The sequence below is a fragment of the Varroa jacobsoni genome, unplaced genomic scaffold (assembly GCF_002532875.2).
Source record: "Varroa jacobsoni isolate VJ856 unplaced genomic scaffold, vjacob_1.0 scaffold_44, whole genome shotgun sequence".
Taxonomy (NCBI): domain Eukaryota; kingdom Metazoa; phylum Arthropoda; class Arachnida; order Mesostigmata; family Varroidae; genus Varroa; species Varroa jacobsoni.
In genome coordinates, this window is record NW_019212946.1 from 312,054 (window position 1) to 332,410 (window position 20,357).

General features: G+C 40.1%; 1 protein-coding gene and 1 long non-coding RNA gene across 6 annotated transcripts in view; one reads left to right on the forward strand and one right to left on the reverse strand.

The window, feature by feature from the left end:
• The window catches only part of KCNQ (KCNQ potassium channel), a 162,444-nt gene that overhangs the window by 16,784 nt on the left and 125,303 nt on the right, over positions 1-20,357 (forward strand). The gene's annotated exons all lie outside the window — the stretch shown is intronic.
• Positions 16,805-19,424, reverse strand: LOC111260616 (uncharacterized). Its single transcript, XR_002680446.2, has 2 exons — positions 19,138-19,424; positions 16,805-17,500 (listed from the first exon to the last, which is right to left on the reverse strand). It is a non-coding gene; the product is annotated as an uncharacterized LOC111260616 (long non-coding RNA).

The window sequence follows — 20,357 nt, forward strand, 5'->3', positions numbered from 1 at the left end:
ATATATATATATATATATATATCTTTGAATAGTTCCCTTTCCAAATAATGTCTTATAGTAATAGAAATAATAAAGATCTTATGCCCTGAGTAAATTTTACGTGCATATTCAAACCATCTCAAAAGCAAGTTTAACAGTCTCTTGTTCGTAGACATAACTTGCCGAAAACACCTTTTGGTAGAGATAAAATATCCAGGGAATATTAGTTTTTTTTTATTTATAAAAAAAAAAAGTAGTTTTTTTTTATAAAAAAAAACACAAAAACTTATTTTGTAAACCCTAATGTAAGCTAGGAAAACATGATCTTTACGTGACTGTGGCGACAATGATTGAGAACCGGTAAAATATCTAAGCAGAATAAAGATGATTTATTTGTCTTTGACACGAAATTGAACTCTCAAACAAATTAGTTTTTGTCATTATCTGGGGCCAAACGTTTTTTTTTCTTCTGAGGTAGCATCAATGCTCTCATATTACTACTTTTTTTTGCTTGTTTGTAAGACGGCTTGATACCTGCTGTAGTAGGAGTTAACATAGCAAAAACCACCGCAAAAATCTAACACATCAACTGTAGCATGGTGGCGGCGTAATTGTAATAAGTGCGCGCAAAAGAATGAGATGCTTATTACAAACCTACAAGACGAAAATCTATGAGGCAAAGTTGAACCTAAACTATCGAAACAAGTTAACGAAATTACTGGAACTTCTAAACCAAGCTAATTCACCTCTATTTATTTATGCAACTTGCATAGCTTGCATAAACATCAACTGTTCCAGTACATATATGGAAGTATGTATACATATCTAGTTGCTGTTACCCACTTTAGTGCACTGAAAGAACCAGACAACAAGTTAAAATCTGTAAACATGAAGTCGTTCATATAAGATCGAAATTATTTGTGCATTACCTCTATATAATAATAAAATCGTTACGTGATTCAAGTATACACAATTTATCATTGGTGAGCTAGGTTACCTAGGAAGAGCGTAACAAGGCACCGGATGGCGTAGTACCAAGTACAGGGTTTTTCCCACTGTTATGCGTGAAGGTATTGAAGGAATTAGACAGTCCTGAGTACCTTATGCAGTTTTAGCCCCTAGTTTAGTAATTACCTATAACTTGGCTAGATTCACGGTCAGTCCAGATCAAGTAAATCCCTATGGAGTCACTCTGTTTCCGTTATTAGTGAAAGTGGCTCCTCCTCTAAGCCACTGTGCCGTCCGCGTCCAGAATGCTCCCAACGAAACTTTTGTGGCTTCGAACGCCTTCAGATATGTCTTTAAACAAAGCGTAGCGAAGAGGACTCAAGCTGCTTCTTGTATGAGGCCTGTAGCCCGCAGGAAAGCTTGCCATTTTGCCGTCAGTCGTTTTCCTATTCTTTTGCGTAATAGACTAAACTTAACTGGAGAAACATGTACTTTTGCTGGGGTAAGCAGGAGAATATTTATTGGCACGAAGTTGAAGGGTTTAAGGCTAACAAGCATGGAGTACAGATTCTGCTCCTTGATCCGTAATGTTTGACTCACATCCTCCAGTGGGATGTTGCATGCCGTTGCTACGGAGTGCCATTTCCTGGACCCATACTGCTCCTTAGGAACGGTATTCGTCTCTTCAAGGAACGTGCTGGATAGCTTGGTGATTAAGCAAAATAGGCGGCATCGTTTTCTATGATCCGCTTTGGCCTTCGAGAATTAACTTGGTTGTCCTTCCCTGTTGGGATAACCAAAAACGTGACATCTTTTTACTAAGCGGAATGAACGTCTCGCAAAACGGAGATATTCATTAACTTGCTCCATTTAGTAAAAAGCTAAAATAGGAGATTTCTGTGTACCGTGCGGTGGATGATATCAATCGAAGCGCACATATGAGTAGATTATACGGTTGAAACGGTTGACCTCACCAGGGAAGTGTGTCCACTCCGTGCGAGCCATCTAAACGGCTTGCGCTCCACTTTCTCCGGACGAAGCATATCTTACCACCTCAGGTTGTTTTTTTTCATTGTTTGGCATATTTTAAAAGCAGTCGTCAGTTGGCCTAACCTCGAAATGTACTTCAGCAAAAAGCTGAGTAGCATTTGAGATGCCTAGACAATCACCGTGAGACGATTCGCGTGGTAATGACCCTCTAGTAGGTCGGGAAGTCGGAAGGTACCATGCAGTAGTTCGATGAGCCCAATTCTATCCGCTTTCCGAGACAGGGATATTAATTTGGGAGTCAAGACTGTTCTGGACTCACCAATAGGAAGATGATCTCAGAGTCCTGTTTTTTTTAGAAAAAACGCCTGTCACCCAGAAACTTCATTCTATATCTGCTAACATCAACTGAAAATTGATCGATGACCGATATACCATCTGCCAGGTTTAAGAAGCTGGTAGACGAGGTAGAAATAATTATTCCTTCAGCGTATTCTGAAAGGTTAATGCTCGAAATGACAGGCAGGTAGCTGTCTGATCGTGCTATCTAGAATTGGTATTATAAGCCCGTTCCGTGAATCAGACTCCACTGTTTTGACTTCTATATATCATTCTGGAGGTTGAGAGTCCTACTCGACCCGAGTGAAGTTGCTTCTAGTTCATTACCTTTTCAATCTTAATGACTAACGAAATTTTAATTCTTTTAGTAATGTTGAAGGTCATCTTCTCTGCCGGCTTGCTTTTATATATGTGTCACCGCCTCGAACAACGTTGCGCGATGAGGCGCGGAAGAACAAAGCATTTTCTTCTAAAGATATCGTTAGCTACTTTACAGCCCTGTTTGAAGCGTGGTATGCGCAGTAGGTATTGTCATAGCCTAGGTGGGGAAAAAGGCATTCAACAGGCTAAAGTTTCCCTAATTCAAATACCTTGTCTCTTTCGAATCCCTCACGCTCATGATAATGAACAGAGATAACGCAGAGAAATAGATGACAAACCACTCGCTTCCTTCCTTAATGCTAACTGGCTATACAGTGCATACTACCGACCGCAGGTGTTTCGATGTATGTGCTGTCAAAGGGGTAGCAAAACTCAGTGGCCGCATTTCTCTGCTCAGAAGTGTCCATTGGAAGCTGCTTAAGCCTTAATATTTGGGCTTTGACCTACGTCTCCTTAAAAAATAATTCCCCGCTTAAAAACTCTCTCCTAATAAAGCAGAAACGCCACACAGCGCATTGAAGGAGGGTAATAGGATAGACCGGAAACATACATGCGATCCGAATAATGCAAGCCGTTATTGCAATAGGGTTATGGGAAAACTGCAGTAGGAAGCGCAGTGGATTAACGAAAGCAGCTGCAACGGGGCAACGGGGATGGTGCAACAAAATAGTAGAAAAACCGTAAAAAGTTTGCGTTTAGTAGTCGGGTCCAGACCAACAGATAGGTAAACTTGTTTCTGCGTAATTTGAAAAAAAAACAATAGAATGGTGTTAGGTAGCGTCCTCTAGCGCGGAATAGATAAGTAGATTACCGAATCTACGTAAAAGCTGGCAGATCTTACACGTAGTTCTGGTCCTTATCACACAAGTAAAGTAGCGACGACCACTCGGTTCAAGTACTACCAATAGAACTGCGCTATTACAGATGTTATTCATATAGTAGCTTCGAGAATATTCTTTGCTAAATAAACAGCTCGTCAACTAATTTACAGTGACAGCTGATCTATAATGAATGTTTTTGAAAAGAGGGTTGGATTGGAAGGACAGCTTTGTAAGTAAGTCTATTGCAAGTCCAGCTGAATGGGAGACAAGTGTTGTTGAGGCGGTATCTAACAGAAACATTGAAAATTGCAGTTACAACCGCTTTGGTTGACCAGTCATTGATAATACAAAAGCAGGGACATAAATAGTGTACTTGATTGGACATACTATAGAGAGGCACAAAGTCAAAGCCGCGGGTGTTGTAATACAGAGTCTATACAGTTTAAGCAGTCTGCCGTGACTTTTGCAATCCATTGATATCATGGGTGAAAGGGTTGGGAATAAAAGAGGGTAGCGCATGGAGGAATAGTCCGAAATTCTGACAAAGTTATCACCGAAAGCCCGCTGCTTTCATTGGGCAAAATGTGAGTCCCGTGATAGTTCCATCTATAGAGAACTTGCTCAACGACACGTTGGACTGCGCATCAGCCGTGCGAATGCGACGATGGGTTCAGTTAAACGCACGCCTAGAGAATATCGCTGTCAGCTGAGAACCCGGTTACGATAAAGAGCGACGAATGAAGCGTCAGTAGAGACCCGCGACTGTCAAGAGAGCCGGAGCCGCTGCCAGAGAGGAAAAAGAAAAAGGAAGAAGCAGCGCGTTAGCAAAAAAAAGCGGAAAAGTATCAGCGAAATTTTTTTCCAAATCTCCGATTCTGCGCACGATCCGGTTCGCGAGTAATGTAATGCAGCTCTAAATCTGTGGGCGGTGAGTCGTTATTTTAAAGCGGACTCGCGGAGGACGTAGATGACCAATAGCTATTCAAATAGCTTATTACACGTCCATGTTCGTAATGTACATTTGCAAAAGAGAACCAGCGAGTGCCATGTAATAAAATAATTGCAAACATCGTGATAATAGAGTAATATCGTGTACGAGAGACAAGAACAAATCGTAAGAAATTACTCGATATTCGTCTGATCCACTTGAAGTGGCATGTACGTTTATGCGTAGAGGAAGTGGTTTGAAAATTCATGCAAGGTAAAGAACCCCCAGATCTTTCGAATTTTCTCTAATACATTATAAGCATGCACGGACATCTGATTCCATATAAATCCATAGGCCCAAGAATAATTTGTAGCGGGAGAAATTTTCTAAAACACTTTAAAACAGGAACAAAGAACAAAAAAAGGTATTCTGTATTGCCTTCACTAAGACTCTTGTAGTGTTTCATAATAACTAAATATAATGAACAGTAGAAAACGCTACATAATGGGAGCAAAGCTATTTATTAGTAATTAAAATCTCTTCAAAAAACCAATGTTGAATGGGTGGAGACAGCTAGACCTGGGTTAGATGGGTCAGAAGGGTCTTGCTGCTGCTGGAAGCCAGCCGTCTGATGGAGTACCCAATGGGAATACTGGACGTAAAAATCGAGACACAGGTCACGGTCAAAAGATTTTATGTCTGGGTATTATATATACTGGATCTTATAGGACAAACCTATTAAACTTGAACAAAAAGACTAATATAGTTTCACTGTCAAAAAAGTTGTCAGTGTAATGAGTGGCCTATGGACAGCAAATATACACTATACATGTAAAGTAGGAGGCCTTTTTGGAACGGTACGTGGACATATATAAGCGTAAAATGAAAGGATTTTGACTAGCACGCATAGGTTGAACAAACTCTGGTCAAGACGATTATTGTTGCACTGGCATATATACATTTTTAACTATTTTCTTTGAGTAAATGGATTCTCGAAAATTATACTGCGATCGAAAAGCTAAGTAAAGCTGCTCAGTAAATACAACTATTGTGAAGTCAGTAGACGTATATCTACAACAGTAATGGTTTTAATAGAAATAGTTGATTGATTGATTGATTGATTGATAACTGCTCTACAAAGATACTACAGTAAGTTTTTGGGGGGTGATCGTGCATTTGAGACGCGTTTTGGTAGGCACCGATCGTGTGGAGAAAAGCGTTGGTTGCCTGATATGGGGATCTGGAGATAAAAAAAACTGATGGAATTAATCGTTCGTGCACTGCTAGCAAAAAAATTGGCACTAGGAAACGAAATTAAATTATAATATAATGGGCTGGCATATCTTATTCTCGTCTACCCTTGGCTCGCAAACATCAGGCCAGCTATTGCTACTCTTGCTCTGTAGGAATAGGCATAACTACAGGATATATTCTTGTATCTTATACATACAAAGATATTTTGTCGGCTTTGGTTCCTAGACGTACCCAGAAGAACGAAATGGTAAGACATCAAGCTGCCATTACCGTTAGAAGTACCGATCACAGGCATAAGCTATGGCTGGATTTCTTTGTGTGCCGATAATTTATTGCGGGTATCAAGCAACGAGGTGCCAATCGAAAGGTAAACTTAATATAGAAACACCGACGGTAGCAAGTGTGTGGAGGCATTTCTATTGATTATATATGATAATATTATCCGAGTATGTCATATCAAAGCGAGATCATTTCGGGAGGCCTAGGTTGAGCCACATTTCATACGTAATACATAGTTGAATACACCATAAGTAATACTTACACACTGGAGCTTTCGCTTCGTCCATTTGTTGCGCAATTGGAATTTCGTCAAAGGAAAAAAATCAAATCAAAGGAAGATAACGTGTAATGTACATATTCTTATTGTATTATTTCATATCATATTTAAGTTGACATTTTCCCTAACTAGTCTGCTTGCTGGTCTGCGTGGGTCGTACTATGGTGCGGCATTCGTTCTACACAGAACGTATTCTGTTTAGTTTTATAAGTCCTATTTTCACTGATTTTCGTCGGAATCGGAAGAAATCGGGCCACCAAAAGGAATTGTCACATGATAAGCATGCGTAGTCACAGCCACAATAGCTTCGAGACTTTTAAATACACACTAAGGGATTTCTCTATCCATTAAGCATCCTCCGTTTTAATGGCTAACTATTGGTCAATAACTATAAGACTAGCAGCTGCTAGCTGAATGTCAATACGCTGACGCAGCAGCCGCTGCAGTGGCCGGCGTATCCGGATCAGAGGTGGGTCAGTAAATCCCTCATAACTCACTGCAGACGGTTCTGTTCACTCGCTGCAACTCATTCTTCCCTCGTAAGATTTATGCCGTTCTATAGGTTTTATTCTAGAAACAGGCCCTAGACAAGTTACCGTCGCAGTCACACTTACAGACCTGAACTTCTCGCCTTTTATCACCAGACTCTACGCAAACGATTAGCAGCTAGAGGAAAACTTTGAGCAGTAAACGTAGGTATAACACAGTCGAATAGAAGAGTAAAGAAACAAAAGTACGAATTCGACACGAAGCACCATGACTGGCTGAAAGTGGATTATAATACAATAATCGATTTCCGCTGCATAGAGAATTTGTCTTATATATGCATATGCGTATATATAATGTTTCATATTTCGCCTTTCATAAAAAATAAACATTACCAAAGTTAGGTCTTCTCACCTCTCTCCGCTAGCAAATTAGAAACATTCTCCGATCATGAGATCACGGGAATCATTGCTTTCCTTTGGCATTTTCGATGTTCTGCATGCCTCGTGTGTTCGCGTTAATTCCCCTCTGCTCCGCGTGACGCAGCGGACAACTCCGCGATGATGCCGGTTGGATAAAGGTCTCATGTGGTAGGTGTTTTCCTACCTTTTTTTCTTCTTTCCTCGTGGCTCTTGCGGCTAAAAGGCCTGTCAGCGGACAGACCTGCCAATCTACATTACATTACAGGAAAAAGCTTCGTGGCATTCGTCAACGGGGGATGACCGTTGGTTGAGGACGATGTAAAGTGCGTATGGGCATCACAGGTCGTGCGGTCCAGATACAACCAGCGGGACAGCGGATGAAGAGCCGGAGATTACTTTGGGGGAAAGTCCGGGCCCAGTTCTACTGTTGCGTTTGTAACTTTCTGCGAATTGAGATAGCAAGTGTGTGGTTTATGGGTGTGTAAAAGAGGAATGAAGCAGAACGACGTCTAAGCCGACTCCTGTCTATCTCCCGCCTGCGCCCCTTTTGAAAGAACCGAGACGAAAGTAAAGCCAAGCCAGGCAATGCAAGCACTCACTGGCTGTTTCTCCTGAGATATAGAGTAAGGTTGCAATGACCCTCGGAAGCCATGCGATTAGCTTTCCCGGTCACAGACACACAGAGACTATCGCGCAGGCGCCTAAATACACAGCCATTTACACTTGTCCATACAGAACAACAACTCCGATGAGCACATGGGAAGAGCTAATGGTGCCTGGAATGAATTCCTATGTTTTTTACACAGCGAACAAAGTGAAGCTTATGCTTATACATAACACCTGTGCAGGAAAAGCTTTTTCCCCCTAATTTGTTCTCGACCTGGGTCGATGAATAGCTCAACGGTCTGCTTCTAAACAACAGCAGCAGCTTTCGGTTCAGCAGTTCAGCATCAAATAGTTGGTTTTTAAATATAAAATGTGTGAGATAATAACTATGTATTTCAATATGAAGCTATTTAATAACAATAGAAAACATTTTCTTGTGCACGTGTTTTTTTTAAATCTAAGACCTTCTTACTCGAATATCGTCACTTAGCCGTTATTAAGTAAATAAGTCGTAGTGAGATAAAAATTAGAAAATCCAACCCGTATACGAGTAGAAGTTTCAGTCCGGAACTACAGACCGCTCGTTATATAAATTTTCTATTCAGTCTTAAGCTGAAACCACCACAACAATTGGTCCCAGCAAAAAAAAATTTAAAACTGAATGTAGTGGAAGACACGTTGCGAACGTGGACAACGAAGAACTGAGAGCTCTGGTGAAAGCCGATGCATTTCAAAGGGCTCGGCTGTTAACGCTCAAGCTTCGCGTATGTAACAACACCATTCATCACAGTCAAATCACAAATATCTTAAATTAGCAGGGGATGATTCGTATAGATGTTAGCTTGTTTTTGCACTTACGCTACCGTTGTAAGCCACTTTGGCTGAATTCTAGCATGAGTTATAGTCGAAGACGTACGTATTTTCTGCGATAATTGCATACGAACACATCAGTCTATGCAACATGCATGTGAAGCTGCAAGAACTTATTATAATATGTCTGTTTAGTGGTTTAACACAAACGTTAAATACTACAGCTTTATCGACTACAGCTGGTCACTGAACAACCAACGAAGATTACAAGAGCCCTGCACTAGAGAACAAAGATGCACGGTAAAGATCATGGTGGCTAAAATGTAAGAATCACAGTGGTAGGCCCTCATCTATTTTATTCGTTAGACATTGCTCCCGAACGGTATTATTTATTTATTTTTTTTTTAATTTCGACAACTTCCTAGCCAAAAAAGGGAAACATTCGATCCTCCTAAAAGGTCAAAATTATCTTTTGAGATTTCTTGCACCCCAGATTTTCCCGTGATATGATAAATGAGTCACCTTTAAAGCAGCAAAAAAAAGTTACAGAGATTAACAGTGCGTATCTTAATCGAAAATAAAAAATAATTCTGTAAAATTGCTTAAAAAGTTATAGGTTGTTACTGTACTGGACAAGCTAATACAAAACGATAGCATTCTGGACTTGTGCGAATAAACTGGTCGTTCGGTAGCAAGTGATATGGGCACACCGGCAATACATTTGAGGATAAAAGTAAAGGTTCTTTGTGGCCAAAAATCTCAACGACTTCGCTTTAATTTGAATGAAGGAACGAAACTTTTGAATGAATAGCTCAAAAACACAAAACACAACGAACAACATGCTTAAGAACATCTAACGCTCAGAGCGGAAGCAACGTTCCAAACTGGAATCAGACCAGCAGAGCGACAGCAGCGTTGATCTTGATAGGTATATATATAAATATATAAAATTTAGATCAACTAGTGCCAGTATACATTTACAGCAATATGCACAGGTATTTCGATTCGTCACGGTTATACAATATAAACACCATCCATCCATCGTGATTACAGTTTCAAGATCCAAACCGCTGACTAGTCATTTTCAAGATATTCCTTTTTAATCCTCCGATCACTTTTCAATAACAACCGTGTGTTAAGCAACGCGGGTGTTGCTAGACACAAACTTTACTCACGAAAATATCGCTTAAATCCGTTGCATACAAGAATTTCTGGGCTGTCGTTAAATCGTAGGCTGATTCTATATAAAAAGGTTTTAAAACGGCCAAAGAGTTTTTGGGCCGCAGTAAATTTCAAAGAGACTAACTCACCGGGCCGACCCAATGAGCGATTAGTATTTTACTCTCTAAAATGACCAGTCATTCACCTATCAAAATCTAAATGTATCGAAAACAAGCATTTGGGGCTCTTTAAAATCTTACACTTATTAAGAATTTCGGTTCATTTCAAAAGTGTTCTTTGGATTTTCTAGCAGCTGCGTAAAAACTGGCAATAACGTAGATAATCGATTTCGGGCAAAGGAGAAAGCTTCTGTGCTTGGCTAGGGTTCAGCTAGGTAATAATAGCTCGTCCAAGTTCTGAGACCAATGTACTGTTGTTTACCATAGATTCGTTATTTTATTTTGACATCAAAAGTAGCATATAAATACATACCCCTATTACGAAACGCAGGTAACTAACTAATGTTCTCCATAGTTTGAAGACCCTATCCTTATACTTCTGAATGAACAGTATATGTTGCCAAGATACTGGTTTCTGACTGAGCTGCTTTAAATGACTACTTTCGTCATCAGCGTTCTATTCTCGAAAAACCGAGTAGCGAGAGCAACCGCTTCCGCCATCACAACTTAAGCTTTTAAAGATGTGTGTCACTGGTTGGCCTCGGCTATGTCCGTGGAACTGCTTTTGTGGTTTGTATCTAACTATCCGACAAGCCGACAGGGAACTACAAGCCTTTAAGAGCAATACAGGAAAAAGCTTCTTAAACGCACTCCTTTAGGGCCGCTAAAAAGATTGCGTCACTTGGGATGTGACGCAGCGAGGATAGAACAGTATGGTACAGTCAGCACCAATTACTGGTAGTGATGATTATACGGTTACTATAAGCACCCCCAATGCTTACCCGTTTGGCTCTCTCTTCTTTTTTTTTTTTTTTTTTTTTTTGGCCACCGAAAAAGGAGAGAAACGAACTCTACATCTCCAACCTGCGCCCAACTAGCCGTCCGTCTTTGTGTGTATCTGAGCCAGGTAATCAGGAACCCTACAACTGGTGCGAGTTTTCGATAAGGCAGCGCATAACTTACATCACAGCGAACCGTCAGAAAACGTTCGCGTTAATTTATATGTGAAGGATAACAGCGCGACTGGCTATATATATGATGATAGATGCGTTTTAGGCTTGTACGAAAAGAGCCAACCCAACAACAAAATTTCTCTTTACGAAAGCCTACAGCAGACGCTTCTTCGAAGAAATTAAATCAGTGCGATCCAGATTGAGGCTAGTCAAACAAGTTCCATCGGTGTCCGGGGAACCGCGGTTCCTTAACGCGTTTGCTGCCATTTATTGTCGCGCCGAGAATTTCACGAGCGGGGGATGGCTTTTCCCCACGACTGTCTGGCCCGTCTGTATGTTCATGTTAGATAAGTCAAGCGGCATGGTCTTTGTACCATGTGTTGAATTTGGCTTACTATCAGAGCAGATTCTAGGTTGTGCTATTGGTCGCCAGGGAAACAATCAATAACACACCGAGCAAAATGGCGAAAATATAATTCCTGGTGTTCTCATAACATTAATGCATATTTTAGCGACATCATAATAAGCATTATTAACTGCATAATTTTGAATTATAGTAACTGAGCTTTGTGCAAAAACCGGCTATACTATACTATACTATACTATAATTATTATAATAATGCACTCAAGATAGGTGATCTTAAAAAAATTTGCCCTCGTTTAATTTATTCCATTCATGACACTATCACACTCTGTCATGAAATTCAACCGTAAGGTCCTTGGAATTTAATCTAGGCATTAGGATACATATTTTATGGATACTGCAGTCCCGATGTGTTGCATAAACCATTTCAGTCAATAATGATCGTACACTATCCAAATATGTGTAGAAATACCTACACTTGTGCAGGAACGCTCGCTTGTACATTGACCCTATATTCCTAGAAGCAAAGAACATGCATTACGGCATATTTAAGATAAATCACTGTTAATGCTACAATCCTATTATAAAAAAATTATGTTAATTAAATTTAACGCCAGATGCACGGACCTATGAAGCCAATCAGAATAAACGCTACGTTCTACAAACTGGTTCATTTTCCCTTCATATTCGACGAATCTCTTTTAAAGTGTATCGTCCACATAATAGCCGAGCTGATAAAATGCTTACTTGTTAAACCTAAGGACACATGCCCGTATATAAGTATCCGGGTCTAGGTACACTTCGTTTCGTGCCAGAGGCCAGCCGTACTTTACGTAAAACACAGAAAACGTGTTCTTGCATAGACCTGTGTTATGACGGCGACAGCGACAACAGTTGATATCTGACTAGCTTAAGTGAGAAGGAAATAATGTATTACCGAACATACGTAAACATGCATACGTTCCATCGTCCCATCCACAAACCATCGTTCTTACTGCAATATCTGCTATAATTAGCCATATACATAAATAGGCATCGGCTGTACTGCTTGAGAGAAGAGAAAAAAGAGGATTGAAGGCTAGAATGTGTATGTAACTTTAGCGGGACGGCTTTTTACTGACAGAGCACAACTAGTGGCAGCTTACGCATGGAGCGTACGCAGGTAAGAACCTGAAACGATTGCTAATTTTTGTGGTGTCCGTGGTGCTATTTCTGGATATCACGACTAGTCCGGCCACGTAAGTCCTGCCTGTCTCAGGACTGGCGTTGATGAATGCCTAGAAAAGTGGTACTACCTTCACTACTAGTGGTACTCTCAAAGAGAGTAAGGATGATTTGGTAAGAGGGTTCAGGCAGGTGTAAAGGAAAACTGGGAATATAATATACTACAATGGGACTGAAAATCGACTAAAGCAAACTGAAATTTCTGTCAACTACAACAATAAGTCAACTCACAATTACATACGTTTGAGAGAAGTGTGCGAACAATTTTTGAGCAATGTTACGATTAGTAGATGGGAAATAAATTCGGAAAGTATTGAAGGCAGACAATTGATTTAGGCTATTCGGACAATAAGCATAGATCAAACGGTCTACTAGAAATACTCTCACGGAATAGAACATAGCCGAGAACCAATGGTGTGCCAAAAAAAAAGCCTAGAATTCCCTCTAGATGATCTAGCACGGTTGAAGTTTAAAACGTAAAATCTTAAAAGCGAGGTTTTTACTGTGTTTATCTATGTTTGCTAGAAGTATAGGGGAGGAAAAAGCTAAGGAATATTATAGCAACGATAGAAATCCACCATAAACCCTCTCTCGTAACTCGGAAGACCTTTGTTGCAGCCACATAATCATAGTCAGTAGTAGTTAGACCAAAATGGGTAGGTCAAAATAGGTCCAAAATGCACTGAAAATATTTGTTACGTTTCAAATAAAGTGTTTTAGCTTTTTTACCATATCATTTTTGCTTTGCTGCATAACTTTTCACCTGTAATAATCTTAAAGTTTGGAGCTAATAAGAGTTACAATTGATAATTTCGTAGCATTGTAGATATCAAAGCTAATATATTAGCCTATTTGCAGCACGCTATACCTCTCGGATCTCAACGCATGTAGATTTTTTCCCTGGTTCTCTTTAAAGATAGCTGCATAAGAAGAATATATTCTTTGCCTTTTCTAGGCGGACAATAGCCGTCTAATCACTTCGATTTAGGTTCCTTTATACAGCTCTTGACCGCTTCACCTATACCGGCACAAATGAATAATAAGTGGGCCGTACGTGCATATTTGTTGTACGGTTTTTAACAAATCATATTACAATAGATTACGTAACGACACACAACCCCGAGCATAGCATCTTCCATTGTTAATATGCGAAGAAATTAAATATCGCCGCATTATATACGAACTAACTCGGCCCAAAAGATAGTTTGCTGTATTTACTTGACGCTCCGCTGACACCAATCTTGTGGGACAACGATGCGTCATAAAGGTTTTTCTAATTAAGTAGATACTAGCGCGAATCAAACCTCACGATAGCATACAATGCTTCTGTCGTAAGATCAATTTCAATATCACACAAGATTTGGGGTGAAAGAAACACTAGAATAAATAGAAAATGTTAACGTTGGTAGACGTACGTAAAATAAAAACGCACTCGTGTCCAATAGGATAGTGCACCCGGACACGCTTAGACATTCTCTCGATGTCAAAGAACATGGTGAGCAATTAAATGATGACTTCGAAACGGAGGAAATCGTTTTATTATTTTTATCACAGACGGTGCCCCAGGCGAAAGGGACTGCTTGGCGTAGTGGACGAATATCTGCCTTGGTCCGCCTTAAAATGAAAGAACGCCACGCCTCTCATTTTCTCTAAGGAATACTTTAAAAAAGAACATAATTCCATGGATACATTACCAATATTTCATTGTAGCAGGTGACCTTTAAAAACGTATTCTTGATATCGTGAAATCGTTATGGTTCGTGCTCGTTAAAGCAATGGTCATTTTTTCAACGGTAATTGAAACGTCTTTTCTCTCGTTCCTCATTTCTAGCATCCATAAGCAACACCATCGTTCTGCCTATTCTTGCACAACGTTTCTGCCAAATTCAAATAATTGGATTTTTTATTATTAAATTTCACTTTTTGACGTGTCTACGAATAACATTTCACGTAACCGATGCTCAACACATTATTTTTCCCTTAAATTAGGACATACGGATTGGATTCCTTCTGCGTGAACGATTCTGTGGTTACACATTGCAGGCCTCAAGGAAACTAATGCTAAATTTACATAGCCGTAGGCATGTACGTGTCATCTTAAAAAAATAATCGTATTAGTTATTGCCGCTTATGTCAGAATATCAATTGTTTGTCCCACAAAAAATTTATTCCGAATTAATCATTTCCATTTGGATAAACCGTTCAAAGGATCGTCTAGGTTAAAATCGTCTCCTTGAGAAATTTTGCCCAGATGCCTTGCAACCCCAATTTATTTTAATTTCGTATGATCCATTCCTCTATCAGCTTCGAGACTTTTGACATCATCTCGTCGATATAGGTGGTTCTTTTGTTAGCTTTTTCATGCTAATTCTTTGAAGAATCACGGAAATGCAGAGAACGGCAATTCGCAGCGATACATTTACTCGATGAGCTAACATCTAGCCAACGTTAGCACTTCGCGGCAAACAAAGAAGATATACTTGTCCTCATGTATGCGGTGGAACGCACATTGCATTGACGCATAGTATAGCCTGGTCGCAACAACCGCGGTTTTTCTTAACGGCTCACTTGTGATGGCTTGAAGAAGTTAAATAGGGCGTGTAGGCACTTGTAGAAATGAAAAACGACTGTTTATGTGCTGGATACAAATGAGCCGAGATACCTTTTCTGTAAAGCGCCAGAATAGATCAGAGCCATACGAAGGCTGATTAATCGTTCGGAAGTTTCGTATCTGTGCAGTTTTCCCTGCATTAGGGTGACGTTGTAGCTGATCTGTGCAAAATAAAGGGCCAGCTCCAAGTGTTTAATTTTATGGACTCGACAGGAAAGCTTATCCATAACCGTACGGTGCTAAGATGTTGGCAGATACACTAGAATAAGCATGCCCTAAGTCCAGCTACTAGGTCTGTGACGCTTCGACAAGAAACTATAAAAAGTGCATCGCGTTTAGCAAAGAAGTAAATCCCAGATTATGTATATCGTTAGAGGTACTTTTATAAAATGGAAGTTATAACTGTCCAAGACGACTAACGTCGACCTGGCGGCGCTTTTTATTTTATGCATTCAGTGCATTGCTTCTTCTCGCCAGGGTACTTTCGTCTAGCATTATCTAAACCCGAACCGTTCGTGTTTAAAGAACAAATGAGAGAGAAAGAGAGAGAGAGAGCATTAAAGGCTGGCATCCGCTAGTTTAACCGTGTTAACTGCGCAACGTTGCCGGCTATTAGAATATATGTGTGTCAACAAAACATTACACTCTATTCCACAAGCCAGCCTGCTAATTGAGCTAGTTTATCTTAGTTCAGCAACTTTATGATATAAATCAAGGCTAGCAAGTTAGCTATGGTACGACTATAACTGTTACTCCAAACTTATAACTGTAATGGTTGTAGCAAGGCAAAAGAGGAGAGGGTAATGGCGACGATTTGAGACCATTAGGTGGTGTCTTGTCCTGTTTGTTCGGTATGAAGCTGAACGTGTCCTTAATTTTCTCGAGGTAATGCGAGGTGTGCCCCATTAAGGCCAGCTTGTTTATTCCCTTAGCTGTCCATTCTCCTCAAAAAAGGACAATTGAAACTTGCGGCTGATTATCTTCGTCCTTTCGCAATGTTTGAAATATTCCGCCACATATTCGTTATTCTTGTTTCTTGTTCTGCCCGCTTCTCCATTTCAGATGTTCTTGGGTTGTTGGGTTTCCGCGCCTCTGATTTTTTGCTGCCTACTTTTCCTTTTTTTGTTTTGTATTATTCTCAGCGTGTTCGTTATATAACCAATTTCACTACTTACCGTTGCTCCTGCCGACCACTAGGTGTTCCCCTTATAGAAAAGAAGGGTTCAGGCTCTCCAACCTAGAAGCACAGCCTTAAACAACACTTGCCATCGCCATTGTTCTTATAGGTCGGCTTAATGTTATCTTTATTTAGCACGGACTGTTTTAAGTGACTCTAGTTGTTGAAGAGACATGTCTTTTGTAAAAACTAAGTTGGCATCTTACGAAAATGACTATAATAAAAATGTCCTTAACATATACAAGCCATTTTTAGCTTCTTTCGCAGATCCGTCCACATAATTGGAGCGGATCAGTGATTATTGCTCTTGAACGCCACGTCAAAGTTTTTCCTATCAACTTCTGAGCGTACAGCTGGTTGATTATAAAAGAAGACATTGAGTGACAAAGGTATTAATCTTAGTTCAATGCTCGATCTTTACTCAATAAAATGTTACGACGGCGTTGTGCTATGCACTTAGTAAAATATTTGAAACGTTTCATAGAATAGAGAAAGCGAGGCCATTGTTCTTTGTCTTTCGAAAATAGTTTATTTGGCCATTCATTGAACATGTATTAGATATAGCTAGACAATCAAGTGAGGCTTCGTTAAACTTTAAAAAAAAATCACACAATAATCTTGTTGTAGAAAATTGCGCATATTTATTTAAGAATTGCGTGATTTTAAACATTCTAGAAGAAAGTATGTGATATAGGGGAATTTTTTTGTAAAGTTTTTGCGAGCCTGCTAGAACGTTACAGTGCCCAATTACCCCATTACAGGTTCGAACGAAGTGAATGTAACTAAAAGTTCAATTTTAGGTGCAAGAATTGCTTTCTTAAAAAGAAAAATGCTTAAGAGAAATTTCGTTATTAGCGGGTGGGCTCGTGCCATTTCATTGCATTCCAATCCGAGACAACTGGGTCACTCTACAAACATTTACTTTCAATATTTGTTTAGGTGCCACCAATATTTACGTCTACAGCGCACGTGCACGTCCTTGATATGTTTTTCCTTCAATTATTCTTAGACAATTTTCTTGTCGGTAATGTTCAGTGGATATATTGCGAGGCACCTTACCGATCTTCAGGTCGCCTGTTAGTGCTTCCTATTGCCGTGGTCTGTCTGCTGGTAGTACTATTCTAGATCTTAGAAATGCACTGATTGACATGCACGACCTCGGTAGGGTCTCTGGATAAAGTCTGATATGCGGGTCTGTTTAGGCTTTCGTACATTACCACCAGACACGAACAGACCCCTGCTGGTGGCGAAATCGAACCAGCTGATGTCGGGACCACGCTGATTGGCAATTAGTTTTATACACTGCACAGAACACTACGTTTGAAAGAAGAAAAAAAACGAAAACAGTGATTACTAATTGAGTGATTTAATCCTCTAGAATTTCTAGTAATCTGTAATATAAAGATGAAGTTCGAATTCATGTAACGCGTTAACTATATTATAGAGCAATAAGCCCCAGTTGACGAATATCTATGTTTTATAGCATGAAGGCCTTATGTTATCAGCCAGCAAAGCGAAGTCGTTTCGCGTATACTTCTAATCTTTAAGCGCCGCAATGTCTGGAGGAACTTACATTTTATAGAACAATAGAGCCAGCTCAGATTGCTAGATATAGATTGCAGCGCCGAGATTCAAATTTTGAATTAAATCTACATAGGCACCATGCCTATATGACGTTCGTCCTATGTTTGCCTCACGACGCCTTTAGTCCATCATCATAATATGTTTTCCTTTCATACAGGTTTAACTCAGCAAGAGAGCAACTAGCTTAGTGATCAAAGATGTTTTTTTTTTGTTACTTATGTATACATGGCGTTTGATCCATTATATACCAGGCGATAACCTTTGCTAACCTACAACGATGTCCGTCCTTGAAGTTCAAAGCTGTGTCCTCCTTATTCAAGAAACGGGCAGGAAGTGAGAATTTCTTACTTATTTTCGGGTCATCTGCTGCTGCTATTTCGAACAGCGCCCACCACTCTACCGTGTGTTCATACCTTTCTGTATCACATTCCAGTACCACACAGGTACCTCTTGGCTCCAACACACCTGTTATTCTGACATGTGGCAGCATATTGATGTAGCACTATAACAATACAGTGTCAAAATACAAGCCAACATATGCTGTCGGGGCTTTTGTATCGCCTAAGGATCTCTCCCCCCCCCCCCCGGACTGCGTCTCGAACCCACTGGACTAAAAATTAGCAAGAGGATTGGAATCCTCTAGTGGAACAAACCGATGCCTTAGAACACACACCCCTCCATGACAGAAAAACAGAATGCTCAGAGACATCTAAAAGGTATGACTCAAAATGTATTTTGGCAGACTTAAACAGTTAAGACTCCGATCAGATTGAGGTGAACAAATAAAAAAGCCTAGAATTTCGGTACCTTCAAGGTAGCTCTGTCCATATCAAATCTTGCCTCTCTTAAAAAAACTTGATTGATTTTCAGCAGAGAAAAGGTTAGCATAAAGGAGTACTTAGATGCATGTATATCTGGCAGTGATAATATAATACATCCTACTGAATTTTTACAGGCCGACAATAACATTTTTAATACAGCATATAGGAGAAAAAGGTGATGGCAAATATTATAACAAATTGACACCGTTTTGATATATCGTAGTTTTCTTATGGAAAAACGATCGGAATTGTTACACATTTTTAATTTCATTCATTTGAGACAGCGGCAGTGTCATTTTAGAAAATATAAGGTTAGTTAAGCAATGAGTGGCTGATATTTCTGACACTATAATATCCATTGCGGATTCACATGACAGCCGGATGCCGCACTTAAGAAATGTTTTCGCCTATATATATAGGCTATAGTGGTCCTTTCATCACAATAGACATCATGTAGAAATTGAACATAAACGTTTTTAATGTCCTGCTCCGCGTGATAGGGTTAAGCATCACGACGCCCTATTTTCTATTTTCATTCATATTTACCTGGGAAAAAGCGAAGAATTCCTATGGTTTTTGTCCTCGTGCAACGCTTAAGGGCGAGAAAATTCGTAGCGGATGATGTCTCCAGGCTGCGGCCAATGTCCGAATGTTTAAGGCGCCCTGGGTACGCTCGATATGGTATCATCTGTCGGTCGACTTTTGCTGTACCGGTAAGATACGTGTGCTAGCCCTCATCCCTCTCTCCCCCGACGGCGTCAGAGGTTTGCAATAGCGATAGCTGCTGTTGTCTGCAGTTAACGGCTTCTTGCTTGCAGACCCATGCTGCTGCCGCGCGTGTATATATATATATATATATTAAGGAAGGCCCCCTATTGTGAGAGAAAAAAACTCAGAAAAGGTCTGTCGCTACAGTAAAAAAGGATGTGTACAGGTCAGGTCACGCGACATGTCAAAGGTCACCATTTGGATATTGCCGCCGTTGCTGTTAAAGCGGCGGCCTATTCATAGACCATCTTTTAGGCCGGAACCTGCCGTTTGATCATCCTTTCCAAAGAGGCATATCTCCACCAGTACCGCTCCCGCCACTCATTTGCTTAGTCTCTGTTTCTCTCTGAATGTACGTTATCTGCCAAGAGGCAAAACCTTCTCGAGTTACTGCGTCCTTAACAACCTTGCCTATGCATGCTGGTACTACTTCTGCTGGACGAGCGATCTCACGTAGCCCTCTCTCAAGCCTTTTCATGTACAAAGTAGTCACCAGGGACATCGATTGCCAACGAATGGAACACCTTTGACGTAGAGTGGGAGCCGAAGTAAATGAAGTTAGAGGGGCACCCCTCTGAACAGATACAAGCTATTCTCCAAAGACTAAGTAAGAGAACGCATTTTTCGATTTGAGCGTTTCGCACTTGTATTCTGGCTATACACAACAACAACGGCTTTTCTGTGTCTCTTCATCGTTGTCTGTATATGGAGTTGGCCGTGCAATGTACCGATATTGGAAATATGACAAAGCGCATAAATTTGCGCAATATTTCTTCATCAATCCATCCTGCAAAATAATATGACGATATAGATGTGTGTGACACACGATGTATGTAATATTGATTGTACATATCGTAGGTCATTTTTGTGATTTTTTAATGAATTTTCCACTATTTCCAGACTATACCTCGCAATACTATGGATCCGGCACGTTTATTAAACTTTGACAAAAATTCATAAACATAGAATTTCGATGAAATATACATGGATAAGTTGAT